Here is a 13,137-nt window from a genome sequence, read left to right on the forward strand (position 1 = left end):
CCACATACTTTTGTGTATTTACATTTACATTTTAGTCATTTAGCAGACGCTCTTTTCCAGAGCGACTTACAGTTAGTGAATACATTTTTTTATTTTGTTTATACTGGCCCCCCGTGGGAATCGAACCCACAACCCTGGCGTTGCAAACGCCATTCTCTATCAACTGAGCTACATCCCTGCCGGCCATTCCCTCCCCTATCCTGGACGACGCTGGGCCAATTGTGCGCCGCCCATGAGTCTCCCGGTCGCGGCCGGCTGCGACAGAGCCTGGATTCGAACCAGGATCTCTAGTGGCACAGTTAGCACAGTTAGCACTGCGATGCAGTATGTACAAAAAAGTATGTGTGTACCTTGTTGTCAGGGACGCTAGGGAAGAAAGGGGGGAGGATAGCGTGTGATGGTTGTTCCACCAATTGAGTACCTAATATAATAATAATAATGATATAATAATAATAATAATAATAATAATAATAATACTAATACCTTTTTGAGTAGTGTAACCTTTACTCCACCTAATTTTAACATTCTGTCAAAGAGTTCAACTTAATAAAAACTTTTTACTTGTGAATTTTGAAAATAAAAATCTGAAATCAAAGTGTGTCAATTTGTTTGTCTACGTGCCGTTTTAAAAACAATGCAGATATTGGAGTAAACCTATTTTGGGTGAAGACAAGTAACTATGAGTGAGGGCAAACATCATGGTAAGCTTGCAAGCTGAGTTTGAATAAGACATCCGATTACCACTTTACATTTAGAACGGTTGGTTTTATTACAGCTAATAAAATAAAATAAATGATGGATCACGGGATAAAATAAATGCATGTCTCTCGTCTGCCCCTGCAAGTCGGTCCGCATACGCGTCATCACACTCATCTGATTGGAGGTTTCTCGCAAGCCGGCGTAGGCATCGTCACACTCCCTCATATGACTGTCGCTGTGGTAACTAGTGACGACCCTTCAGGTGCGCTTGATTTAACTTAGCCGGTGCGCTGTTGCGTATCGTGAGCCACGCCCTCAATTATTGTCAGAACATGTTTCCTCTTAATGCAAAGCCCGGTGCGACGGGCAAGATAAACCAAGTGAATTGAAGCTCGGTCAGTGTTAGCACTGCATGGGTCTATTCTCTAACGGAACGACACAGGGTGGGACCTACCTGAATTTTTCAAATAGAAATGCTTGTTTTTCTTTGCAAAACGTTTCGCTACGATTGGCTACAGTGTGTACTAATGAATACACCCAAGCTCAGGTTCAATATTTTAACAAATTAAACGTACAATATTCTTATCATCCTTGGACATTTTCCTGCATAACAAAGAAATGTTTCACCTTGGCTGCCCAATTCTTCTGATCTTTTTTCCACTAATTGGTCTTTTGACCAATCACATCAGATCTTTTAACATCAGATCTTTTTCAGTGCTGATCTGATTGGTCTGTCTAAACACAGCCCTGTAGGCTATTTCTAAGCCAGAATAAGAAACATGGTGTATATCATTCTCTTAAAGGGTTGGATTATTTAGGAATAAATACCTGTCAGCTATTTTAACTGTCTAATTGTTACATGAATGTAATGCCTACTCTTGTCTTTTAATGTAAACTGAAAAGCTGTTTGTCTGAAATGTATTTTGAGTTGTGTGTGGACCCCAGGTAGACTAGCTGTTGTTATGGAGTCAGCTAATGGGGATCCAACCAGGTAGACTAGCTGTTGTTATGGAGTCAGCTAATGGGGATCCAACCAGGTAGACTAGCTGTTGTTATGGAGTCAGCTAATGGGGATCCAACCAGGTAGACTAGCTGTTGTTATGGAGTCAGCTAATGGGGATCCAACCAGGTAGACTAGCTGTTGTTATGGGAGTCAGTTAATGGGGATCCAACCAGGTAGACTAGCTGTTGTTATGGAGTCAGGGGGATCCAACCAGGTAGACTAGCTGTTGTTATGGAGTCAGCTAATGGGGATCCAACCAGGTAGACTAGCTGTTGTTATGGAGTCAGTTAATGGGGATCCAACCAGGTAGACTAGCTGTTGTTATGGAGTCAGTTAATGGGGATCCAACCAGGTAGACTAGCTGTTGTTATGGAGTCAGCTAATGGGGATCCAACCAGGTAGACTAGCTGTTGTTATGGAGTCAGCTAATGGGGATCCAACCAGGTAGACTAGCTGTTGTTATGGAGTCAGCTAATGGGGATCCAACCAGGTAGACTAGCTGTTGTTATGGGAGTCAGCTAATGGGGATCCAACCAGGTAGACTAGCTGTTGTTATGGAGTCGGCTAATCGGGATCCAAATCAAATTAATAACATATTGGACTGTGCATGTTTAAATGCAACATGAAGTCTCTGTTTGAACTCAGACCACTAACAGTAAAAGTGTTGTCATTGTTAAAGTTTGGAAATATTGACTGTTCTGTTATTTCTTAATGTAGCTAAGTGAGCTGTGACTCGAAAATGAGTCACTCTGGGGAGAGAGAGGAGGGGACCACTGCCTCTAAAATGAGTCACTCTGGGGAGAGAGAGGAGGGGACCACTGCCTCTAAAATGAGTCTCTCTGGGGAGAGAGAGGAGGGGCCCACTGCCTCTAAAATGAGTCTCTCTGGGGAGAGAGAGGAGGGGACCACTGCCTCTAAAATGAGTCTCTCTGGGGAGAGAGAAGAGGGGACCACTGCCTCTAAAATGAGTCACTCTGGGGGAGAGAGAGGAGGAGACCACTGCCTCTAAAATGAGTCTCTCTGGGGAGAGAGAGGAGGGGACCACTGCCTCTAAAATGAGTCACTCTGGGGAGAGAGAGAGGATGAGACCACTGCCTCTAAAATGAGTCTCTCTGGGGAGAGAGAGAGGAGGAGACCACTGCCTCTAAAATGAGTCACTCTGGGGAGAGAGAGGAGGGGACCACTGCCTCTAAAATGAGTCACTCTGGGGAGAGAGAGGAGGAGACCACTGCCTCTAAAATGAGTCACTCTGGGGAGAGAGAGGAGGAGACCACTGCCTCTAAAATGAGTCTCTCTGGGGGAGAGAGAGGAGGAGACCACTGCCTCTAAAATGAGTCTCTCTGGGGAGAGAGAGGAGGAGACCACTGCCTCTAAAATGAGTCACTCTGGGGAGAGAGAGGAGGAGACCACTGCCTCTAAAATGAGTCTCTCTGGGGAGAGAGAGGAGGGGACCACTGCCTCTAAAATGAGTCACTCTGGGGAGAGAGAGGAGGAGACCACTGCCTCTAAAATGAGTCACTCTGGGGAGAGAGAGGAGGAGACCACTGCCTCTAAAATGAGTCTCTCTGGGGAGAGAGAGGAGGAGACCACTGCCTCTAAAATGAGTCTCTGGGGAGAGAGAGGAGGAGACCACTGCCTCTAAAATGAGTCACTCTGGGGAGAGAGAGGAGGAGACCACTGCCTCTAAAATGAGTCTCTCTGGGGAGAGAGAGGAGGGGACCACTGCCTCTAAAATGAGTCTCTCTGGGGAGAGAGAGGAGGGGACCACTGCCTCTAAAAAGAGTCTCTCTGGGGAGAGAGAGGAGGGGACCACTGCCTCTAAAATGAGTCACTCTGGGGAGAGAGAGGATGAGACCACTGCCTTTAAAATGAGTCTCTCTGGGGAGAGAGAGGAGGGGACCACTGCCTCTAAAATGAGTCACTCTGGGGAGAGAGAGGAGGAGACCACTGCCTCTAAAATGAGTCACTCTGGGGAGAGAGAGGAGGAGACCACTGCCTCTAAAATGAGTCTCTCTGGGGGAGAGAGAGGAGGAGACCACTGCCTCTAAAATGAGTCTCTCTGGGGAGAGAGAGGAGGAGACCACTGCCTCTAAAATGAGTCACTCTGGGGAGAGAGAGGAGGAGACCACTGCCTCTAAAATGAGTCTCTCTGGGGAGAGAGAGGAGGGGACCACTGCCTCTAAAATGAGTCACTCTGGGGGAGAGAGAGGAGGAGACCACTGCCTCTAAAATGAGTCACTCTGGGGAGAGAGAGGAGGAGACCACTGCCTCTAAAATGAGTCTCTCTGGGGAGAGAGAGGAGGAGACCACTGCCTCTAAAATGAGTCTCTCTGGGGAGAGAGAGGAGGAGACCACTGCCTCTAAAATGAGTCACTCTGGGGAGAGAGAGGAGACCACTGCCTCTAAAATGAGTCTCTCTGGGGAGAGAGAGGAGGGGACCACTGCCTCTAAAATGAGTCACTCTGGGGAGAGAGAGGAGGAGACCACTGCCTCTAAAATGAGTCACTCTGGGGAGAGAGAGGAGGAGACCACTTCCTCTAAAATGAGTCTCTCTGGGGAGAGAGAGGAGGAGACCACTGCCTCTAAAATGAGTCTCTCTGGGGAGAGAGAGGAGGGGACCACTGCCTCTAAAATGAGTCACTCTGGGGAGAGAGAGGAGGAGACCACTGCCTCTAAAATGAGTCTCTCTGGGGAGAGAGAGGAGGGGACCACTGCCTCTAAAATGAGTCTCTCTGGGGAGAGAGAGGAGGGGACCACTGCCTCTAAAATGAGTCACTCTGGGGAGAGAGAGGAGGGGACCACTGCCTCTAAAATGAGTCTCTCTGGGGAGAGAGAGGAGGGGACCACTGCCTCTAAAATGAGTCACTCTGGGGAGAGAGAGGAGGAGACCACTGCCTCTAAAATGAGTCTCTCTGGGGAGAGAGAGGAGGGGACCACTGCCTCTAAAATGAGTCTCTCTGGGGGGAGAGAGAGGAGGGGACCACTGCCTCTAAAATGAGTCTCTCTGGGGGAGAGAGAGGAGGGGACCACTGCCTCTAAAATGAGTCACTCTGGGGGAGAGAGAGGAGGGGACCACTGCCTCTAAAATGAGTCTCTCTGGGGAGAGAGAGGATGAGACCACTGCCTCTAAAATGAGTCTCTCTGGGGAGAGAGAGGAGGGGACCACTGCCTCTAAAATGAGTCACTCTGGGGAGAGAGAGGAGGAGACCACTGCCTCTAAAATGAGTCACTCTGGGGAGAGAGAGGAGGAGACCACTGCCTCTAAAATGAGTCTCTCTGGGGAGAGAGAGGAGGAGACCACTGCCTCTAAAATGAGTCTCTCTGGGGAGAGAGAGGAGGAGACCACTGCCTCTAAAATGAGTCACTCTGGGGAGAGAGAGGAGGAGACCACTGCCTCTAAAATGAGTCTCTCTGGGGGAGAGAGAGGAGGGGACCACTGCCTCTAAAATGAGTCACTCTGGGGAGAGAGAGGAGGAGACCACTGCCTCTAAAATGAGTCACTCTGGGGAGAGAGAGGAGGAGACCACTGCCTCTAAAATGAGTCTCTCTGGGGAGAGAGAGGAGGAGACCACTGCCTCTAAAATGAGTCTCTCTGGGGAGAGAGAGGAGGAGACCACTGCCTCTAAAATGAGTCACTCTGGGGAGAGAGAGGAGACCACTGCCTCTAAAATGAGTCTCTCTGGGGGAGAGAGAGGAGGGGACCACTGCCTCTAAAATGAGTCACTCTGGGGAGAGAGAGGAGGAGACCACTGCCTCTAAAATGAGTCACTCTGGGGAGAGAGAGGAGGAGACCACTTCCTCTAAAATGAGTCTCTCTGGGGAGAGAGAGGAGGAGACCACTGCCTCTAAAATGAGTCTCTCTGGGGAGAGAGAGGAGGGGACCACTGCCTCTAAAATGAGTCACTCTGGGGAGAGAGAGGAGGAGACCACTGCCTCTAAAATGAGTCTCTCTGGGGAGAGAGAGGAGGGGACCACTGCCTCTAAAATGAGTCTCTCTGGGGAGAGAGAGGAGGGGACCACTGTCTCTAAAATGAGTTCTCTGGGGAGAGAGAGGAGGGGACCACTGCCTCTAAAATGAGTCACTCTGGGGAGAGAGAGGAGGAGACCACTGCCTCTAAAATGAGTCTCTCTGGGGAGAGAGAGGAGGGGACCACTGCCTCTAAAATGAGTCTCTCTGGGGAGAGAGAGGAGGGGACCACTGCCTCTAAAATGAGTCACTCTGGGGAGAGAGAGGAGGGGACCACTGCCTCTAAAACGTGTCTCTATGGGGAGAGAGAGGAGGGGACCACTGCCTCTAAAACGTGTCTCTCTGGGGAGAGAGAGGAGGAGACCACTGCCTCTAAAATGAGTCCCTCTGGGGAGAGAGAGGAGGGGACCACTGCCTCTAAAATGAGTCTCTCTGTGGAGAGAGAGGAGGGGACCACTGCCTCTAAAATGAGTCTCTCTGGGGAGAGAGAGGAGGGGACCACTGCCTCTAAAATGAGTCTCTCTGGGGAGAGAGAGGAGGGGACCACTGCCTCTAAAATGAGTCTCTCTGGGGAGAGAGAGGAGGAGACCACTGCCTCTAAAATTAGTCACTCTGGGGAGAGAGAGGAGGGGACCACTACATCTAAAATGAGTCACTCTGGGGAGAGCGAGGAGGGGACCACTGCCTCTAAAATGACTCAAGACACCAGTTCTAAGAGGTAAGAGATTAATTGTAAAATATACAGTTCTCTTAAAGATATAAAACTAATGAAAAGAAAAGTGTTCACAAATTACATCAAATGTAGGCCTATATCATTTATTTAAAAGTCCCCAAACAGATTTACCAATTGCAGACTGTAGCTTTATAAAGAAACATCAGGAATTCTATGAGTTCAGCTATACAGTTGTTGAAATTATGTAGATGAGGTACTGATGAGATATTGATGAGGTGATCTGCCTCCCTGTTTTGTTCAGTGTCCAGAAGCCCAGAGCAGAGTCACCTGTCCCCAGCCTGCTATCAATGAAGAGTGATCAGCCACCTGCTTTCAGCCAGGAACCATTACCAGATGACAATAAGGAAGTGGAGAGTTTGGACAGTGAGGATGCATTAAAGATCACACACAACCTTCTGGACAGAAGAAGTAAGACTGTGTTTCATACAATATTACAAAGAACGGGACAAAGGCCCTTCTAAAACACACACACACACACACACACACACACACACACACACACACACACACACACACACACACACACACACAAACTTATGAGTCCCAACTCTCATTGTTTTCCTACAGGTCAAACTCTTCTGACAGTCCAACAAGACATTAAGGCTAAACTGAAACACAAGTATCAACACATATCTGAAGGAATTGGACACCATGGAAACCAAAGTCTGTTAAAGGACATCTACACAGAGCTCTACATCACAGAGGGTGGAAGTGGAGGGGTCAATAATGAACATGAGGTGAGACAAATAGAGATGGCATCCAAGAAACAAACCACACAAGAGACACCAATCAAATGCAACGACATCTTCAAGCGATTACCTGGACAAGACAAACCTATCAGAACTGTGCTGACAAAAGGAATCGCTGGCATTGGAAAAACAGTCTCTGTGCAGAAGGTCATCCTTGACTGGGCAGAGGGAAAAGCAAATCAGGACGTTCATTTCATGTTTCCTCTTCCTTTCCGTGATCTGAACCTGAAAAAGGACCAATACAGTCTGATGCTACTTCTTTCCCACTACTTCTCAGAGCTGAAAGAGATTGACAGCATTGAAGATGTTGAAACCAAAACTGTTTTCATTTTTGATGGTCTGGATGAGTGTCGACTTCTTCTAGACTTCAAAAACAATGAGAAGTGCTGTGATGTCACGAAGCCAACCTCAGTGGACGTGCTGCTGACAAACCTCATCAAGGGGAATCTGCTTCCCTCTGCTCTCCTCTGGATAACCTCACGGCCTGCAGCAGCCAATCAGATCCCACCTGAGTGTGTTGACCAGGTGACAGAGGTACGAGGGTTCAATGACCCACAGAAGGAGGAGTACTTCAGGAAGAAAATCACAGATCAGAATCTGGCCAATGAAATCATCAAACACATGAAGACATCAAGGAGCCTCCACATCATGTGCCACATGCCAGTCTTCTGTTGGATATCAGCCACTGTCCTTGAGATGATGCTGAAAGAGGCAGAGAAGGATGAAGTCCCCAAAACTCTGATCCAGATGTACATACACTTCACGCTCATCCAAATCATTGTGAAGAACAAGAAGTACAACAAAGCCACAGAGACAAACCCAAAGGAACTGTCTCAGTCAGACAAAGAGATGATCCTGAAACTGGCAAAGCTGGCTTTCCAACAGCTGCAGAAGGGCAACCTGATCTTCTATGAAGAGGACCTGAGAGAGTGTGGCCTTGATGTCACAGAGGCATCAGAGTACTCAGCATTGTGTACAGAGATCTTTAAAGAAGAATCTGGGCTGTACCAAGACAAGGTCTACAGCTTTGTGCATCTGAGCATTCAGGAGTTTCTAGCAGCAGTGCATGCTTTAGAATCATGTCTGGACAAGAAGGAAAATGTTTTTTCCCCCACTAGTGAGGATGAAGAGGAGGAGTCAATCCAGTTGTTTGACTTACACAGGAGAGCAGTGGACCAGGCCTTGAAGAGTGAGAATGGACACCTGGACCTGTTCCTCCGCTTCCTTCTGGGTCTCTCACTGGAGTCCAATCAGAATCTGTTACGAGGCCTTCTGACACAGACAGGAAGTACAACACAGAGCAATGAGGAAACAGTTGAGAAAACTGTCTGGTACCTTTCATACAAGATAGATGAGGAACGTTCACCAGAAAGGATCATCAACTTGTTCCACTGTTTGAATGAACTTGGTGCCAACTCTCTAGTTGAAGACATGCAAACCTCCCTGCGATCAGGAACTCTTTCAGAAACAGAGCTAAAACCTGATCAATGTTCAGCCCTGGCCTACCTGTTACTGATGTCAGAGGAGGTGCTGGAGGAGTTTGACCTGAAGACATACACCACATCAGAGAAAGGTTATCAGAGGTTAATGCCGGTAGTGAAAACCTGCAAGAGAGCACTGTAAGTTCTGTTATTGAGTTGATGTATACAGTATCATTATTCTGAAGGATTTGTATATCTAACAGATTATCTCCTCTCTCCAGACTGGATCGCTGTGAACTCACATATAAATCATGTGAGACTCTGACCTCAACTCTGCAGACACCAAACTCCCCCCTGAGAGAACTGGACCTCAGCTACAATGACCTGGGAGACAGAGGAGTGGAGCGGCTCTGTGTTGGACTAACCAGTCCACTCTGCAACATACAGACACTAGTGTGAGTTAAATATCTTCAGTATCCACTGTGAGTGTTTATATATTATGTATGTAGTTAGTACAGTGCTGTGAAAAAGTGTTGTCCCCCTTTCTGATTTTCTCAATTTTTGCATATTTTTGATACTGACTGTTTTCAGATCTTCAACAAAAACCTAATATTAGATAAAGGGAACCTGAGTTTACAAATAACAAATCAAATGTATACTCATTTTATTTATTTTATTAACAAAGTTACGCAACACCCAATTCCCCTGTGTGAAAAAGTAATTGCCCCCTTACACTCGATAACTGGTTGTGCCATCTTTAGCTGCAATGACTCCAACCAAATGCTTCCTGTAGTTGTTGATCAGTCTCTCACGTCACTGTGGAGGAATTTTGGCCCACTTGTCCATGCAGAACTGCTTTTACTCAGCGACATTTGTGGTATTTCAAGCGTGAACCGCTCGTTTCAAGTCCTGCCACAACATCTCAATTGGGATTAGGTCTGGACTTTGACTAGGCCATTCCAAAACTTCCAATTTGTTGCTTTTGAGCAATTTTCATGTAGACTTGATTGTGTGTTTTGGATCATTGTCTTGCTGCATGACCCAGCTGCGCTTCAGCTTCAGCTCACAGACGGATGGTCTGACATTCTCCTGTAGAATTATCTGATACAGAGCAGAATTCATGGTTCTTTCTATTAAGGAAAGTTGTCCAGGTCCTGAGGCAGCAAAGCATCCCCAAACCATCACACCACCACCACCATGCTTGACCTTTGGTATGATGTTCTTACTGTGGAATGCAGTGTTTGGTTTTCACCAGACATAATGGGACCCATCTCGTCCAAAAAGTTGACTCAAGTTTGCCAAAAAGCACCTGGATGATCATCAAGACTCTTGGAAGAACGTTCTATGGACAGATGATTCAAAAGTATAACTTTTTGGGGGGGCGCTGTTGGAAGCCAAGGATGTAGCACGCGTCTCCCTATCTCTCCTGAGTTAGTGACCAAATTTATATATTTAACTTTGCAAAATTGCATACATTTCTGTTTGCCCAGGCGTCTGAAGAGACCCATAAACAACTCAGTTCAAGTTTAATAAATTCAAATTCGTAATGACATCAACCCGGCCAAAAACAGAGTCTGCAAGAGCAGGCCGCAACAAGCCTGCAACTTCTCCCGACTCACCCCGCCACCGAACGCTGCCAATGCCGGCCCCACGGAAACACTGACTGTGGAGATGCTGCAATCCGTGATAGGCACCCTCAAAACCGACATTTTCGGAAAAATTGACTGTCTCTCTACCAATCTCAGGTCAGAGATATCAACGATCAAAGACGAGCTTAAAAAATCTATCGAGAGTATACAGAATAAGCTCGACGCACATGGGGGTGACTTTATCGGATTTGGAGCGAGGTGCTACAGACCACAGCACTCGCATTAGCGAGCTAGAGGCTAACGTCGGCTCATTGACAACTAGGGTGGCATTCCTCGATAATAGATGCGAAGATATGGAAAGTAGAATGCGGAGGAACAACATTCGTCTACTGGGAATACCGGAGGGAGTGGAGGGCCCAAGGCCCACGGAGTACATGGCCCAGCTACTTCAGGAGCTGCTCGGGCTAGAGGAGAAGCCATTGCTAGACCGGGCTCACCGCACTCTGCGTAGCCGACCCAGGGATGGAGAACCCCCACGACCATTTGTCATCAGGGTGCATTTCTTTCACGTCCGCAACGACATACTGAGAAGATCGGGAGAAGCATCCCCTCTTCTACATAAGGGTAAAAGAGTCTCGATATTTGCGGACTACACAACAGCTGTGGCTAAGAGGCGGGCTAGCTTTGGAGCTGTGAACGCCAACTACACGCCTGCCCGGGCGTGAAGTTCGGCCTCATCTACCCTGCGGTTTTGAGACTGACTTTACCGGACGGCTCCATGCACAGATTCGAGGACCCGGCTATAGCGGCAGATTTCATCAACAAGAACGTGAAAGCGGCTGTTGTACCGCATGGTGTGTAACAAATGGTTGGCTGGCTGGTCTTCCTAGCAGGCTAGTTAGCAGGCCGAATGGGTGACTAACGAAGCCATCTTTGCTGGGTTCATCGACATATGAATGTCATTCTCTTTTTATCTCTTTATTTCCAGCCCAGGTTTGCCGCCTCTAATGCCAATATCTGGGGGTCTGCATGGCTGTTTCAGTTTGTTCATTTACCATCTGCGTCGAGGTTAAACCTCTCTTAATCGAGGATAATTTTCCTTAAACTCTGTTGGGGACCATTCTATCCATGTTTGGCTTACTCTAGTTAAATGGTCACTAATCTTAGGTAGCACAGAGTAAGAGATCATGCTTAGCTCTAAACTTTCTTTGTATTTAGGGTTTTGCTTGCATCTCATTTGGGGAGATGCTTCGGCAAGGGCGGGTGTGAGGGAAGGGTTTGTTCACTCTCTATTTGTATATAGTTTGTATATGTTTTTTGTGCCTCTTCGCTTGTTTTTGTTTTTTTACATTTGCGCTTTTAGGTTCAACTAAGATCTTCAGTTTACATTGTACCTTGTCCTTTACACATCCTCTCTCTCTCTTAAGATATGACTCAGCCTAGTGTAGCCCATACTGCTGGAGGGAATGGCTTTAATTTTCTTACTTGGAACTGCAGGGGCATAAATAACCCAGTTAAACGTAGTAAGGTGCTACACCATCTTCATCATTTGAAAGCTCACATCATCTTTCTCCAAGAAACTCATCTGAAGGTATCACAACACTCAAGTCTTAGGTGCAGATGGGTGGGTCAGGTGTTCCATTCCTCATTTCAGAGTAAGGCGAGAGGGGTGGCTATTTTACTTCACAGATCGGTACCTTTTACATGTTCTAAGGTGATCGCAGATCCCCATGGTAGATATATAATTGTCAGTGGTAGGCTGCTCAATACAAAGGTTCTTCTTGTTAATATCTATGCTCCTAATTGGGACAATGGTGATTTTTTCAAATCGGTTTTCTCTACACTCCCAGATATGTCCACCCATATGTTGATTTTAGGAGGTGACTTTAACTGTTGGTTAGACCCACAATTGGATCGATCCTCCACTAAACCTACCACCTTATCAACCTCAGCTAGAGTTGTTCGAACCTTTATGTCTGAATTCGCAATCTCAGATCCTTGGAGAATGGTTAATCCAGCTGGGAAAGCATACTCTTTTTTCTCATCGGTTCACCACACTTTTACGCGCATAGACTACTTCCTTGTTGATGACCGGCTCCTCCACTCCATATCTTCATGTTCATATAACCCAATTGTTGTATCTGACCACGCCCCTGTTACTATGGAAGTAGCTTTTCAAAATGTAGACAATCAGCGACCGCCTTGGCGACTAAAAACTCAACTGCTCAGTAATGAACACTTTGTCAATTTTGTTTTGAGTCAAATCGACTTTTTCATGATTACAAATAGAACCCCAAACATCTCTGCGTCTACTCTCTGGGAAACTTTGAAAGCTTATATCAGAGGTGAAATTATCTCCTACACCGCACATGAGAACAAATTGAAAAGGAATAGGTTATCTATGTTAACACGCTGTATTGCCCAATTAGATGACATTTATGCCGTTTCACCATCCCCGGATATTTATAAGGAACGTTTAACTCTGCAAGCAGAATTTGACACACTATTAACAGACCAGGTTACTGAAATGCTTGTCAAGTCTAGGAGCACCTACTATGAACAAGGAGATAAAGCCAGTAAATTATTAGCTCACAAGTTACGTCAACTATCATCATCATCTCAGATTACAAAAATTCGTACATCATCTGGGATATCATTAGATCCTGGGGGGATCAATGAGGAGTTCAAGAGATTTTACCAGTCTCTATATACCTCTGAAAGTAAAGCGGATACACTGGAATTGGATGATTTCTTCCACTCACTTTCTGTGCCTTCGGTCGGCCGGGATTTGGTTAAAAATTAGAGCAGCCGATCACTGTTGAAGAACTGTCTAACGCTGTCAAATCCCTTCAATCTGGGAGAAGCCCAGGGCCTGATGGCTACCCGACAGAGTTTTATAAAAAGTTTATCACCAAAATAGCCCCTATTCTAATTGAAATGTACAATGATGCATTTGTAAATGGTGCTCTCCCACAT

The sequence above is a fragment of the Coregonus clupeaformis genome, unplaced genomic scaffold (genome assembly GCF_020615455.1).
Source record: "Coregonus clupeaformis isolate EN_2021a unplaced genomic scaffold, ASM2061545v1 scaf0801, whole genome shotgun sequence".
NCBI classification, from domain to species: domain Eukaryota; kingdom Metazoa; phylum Chordata; class Actinopteri; order Salmoniformes; family Salmonidae; genus Coregonus; species Coregonus clupeaformis.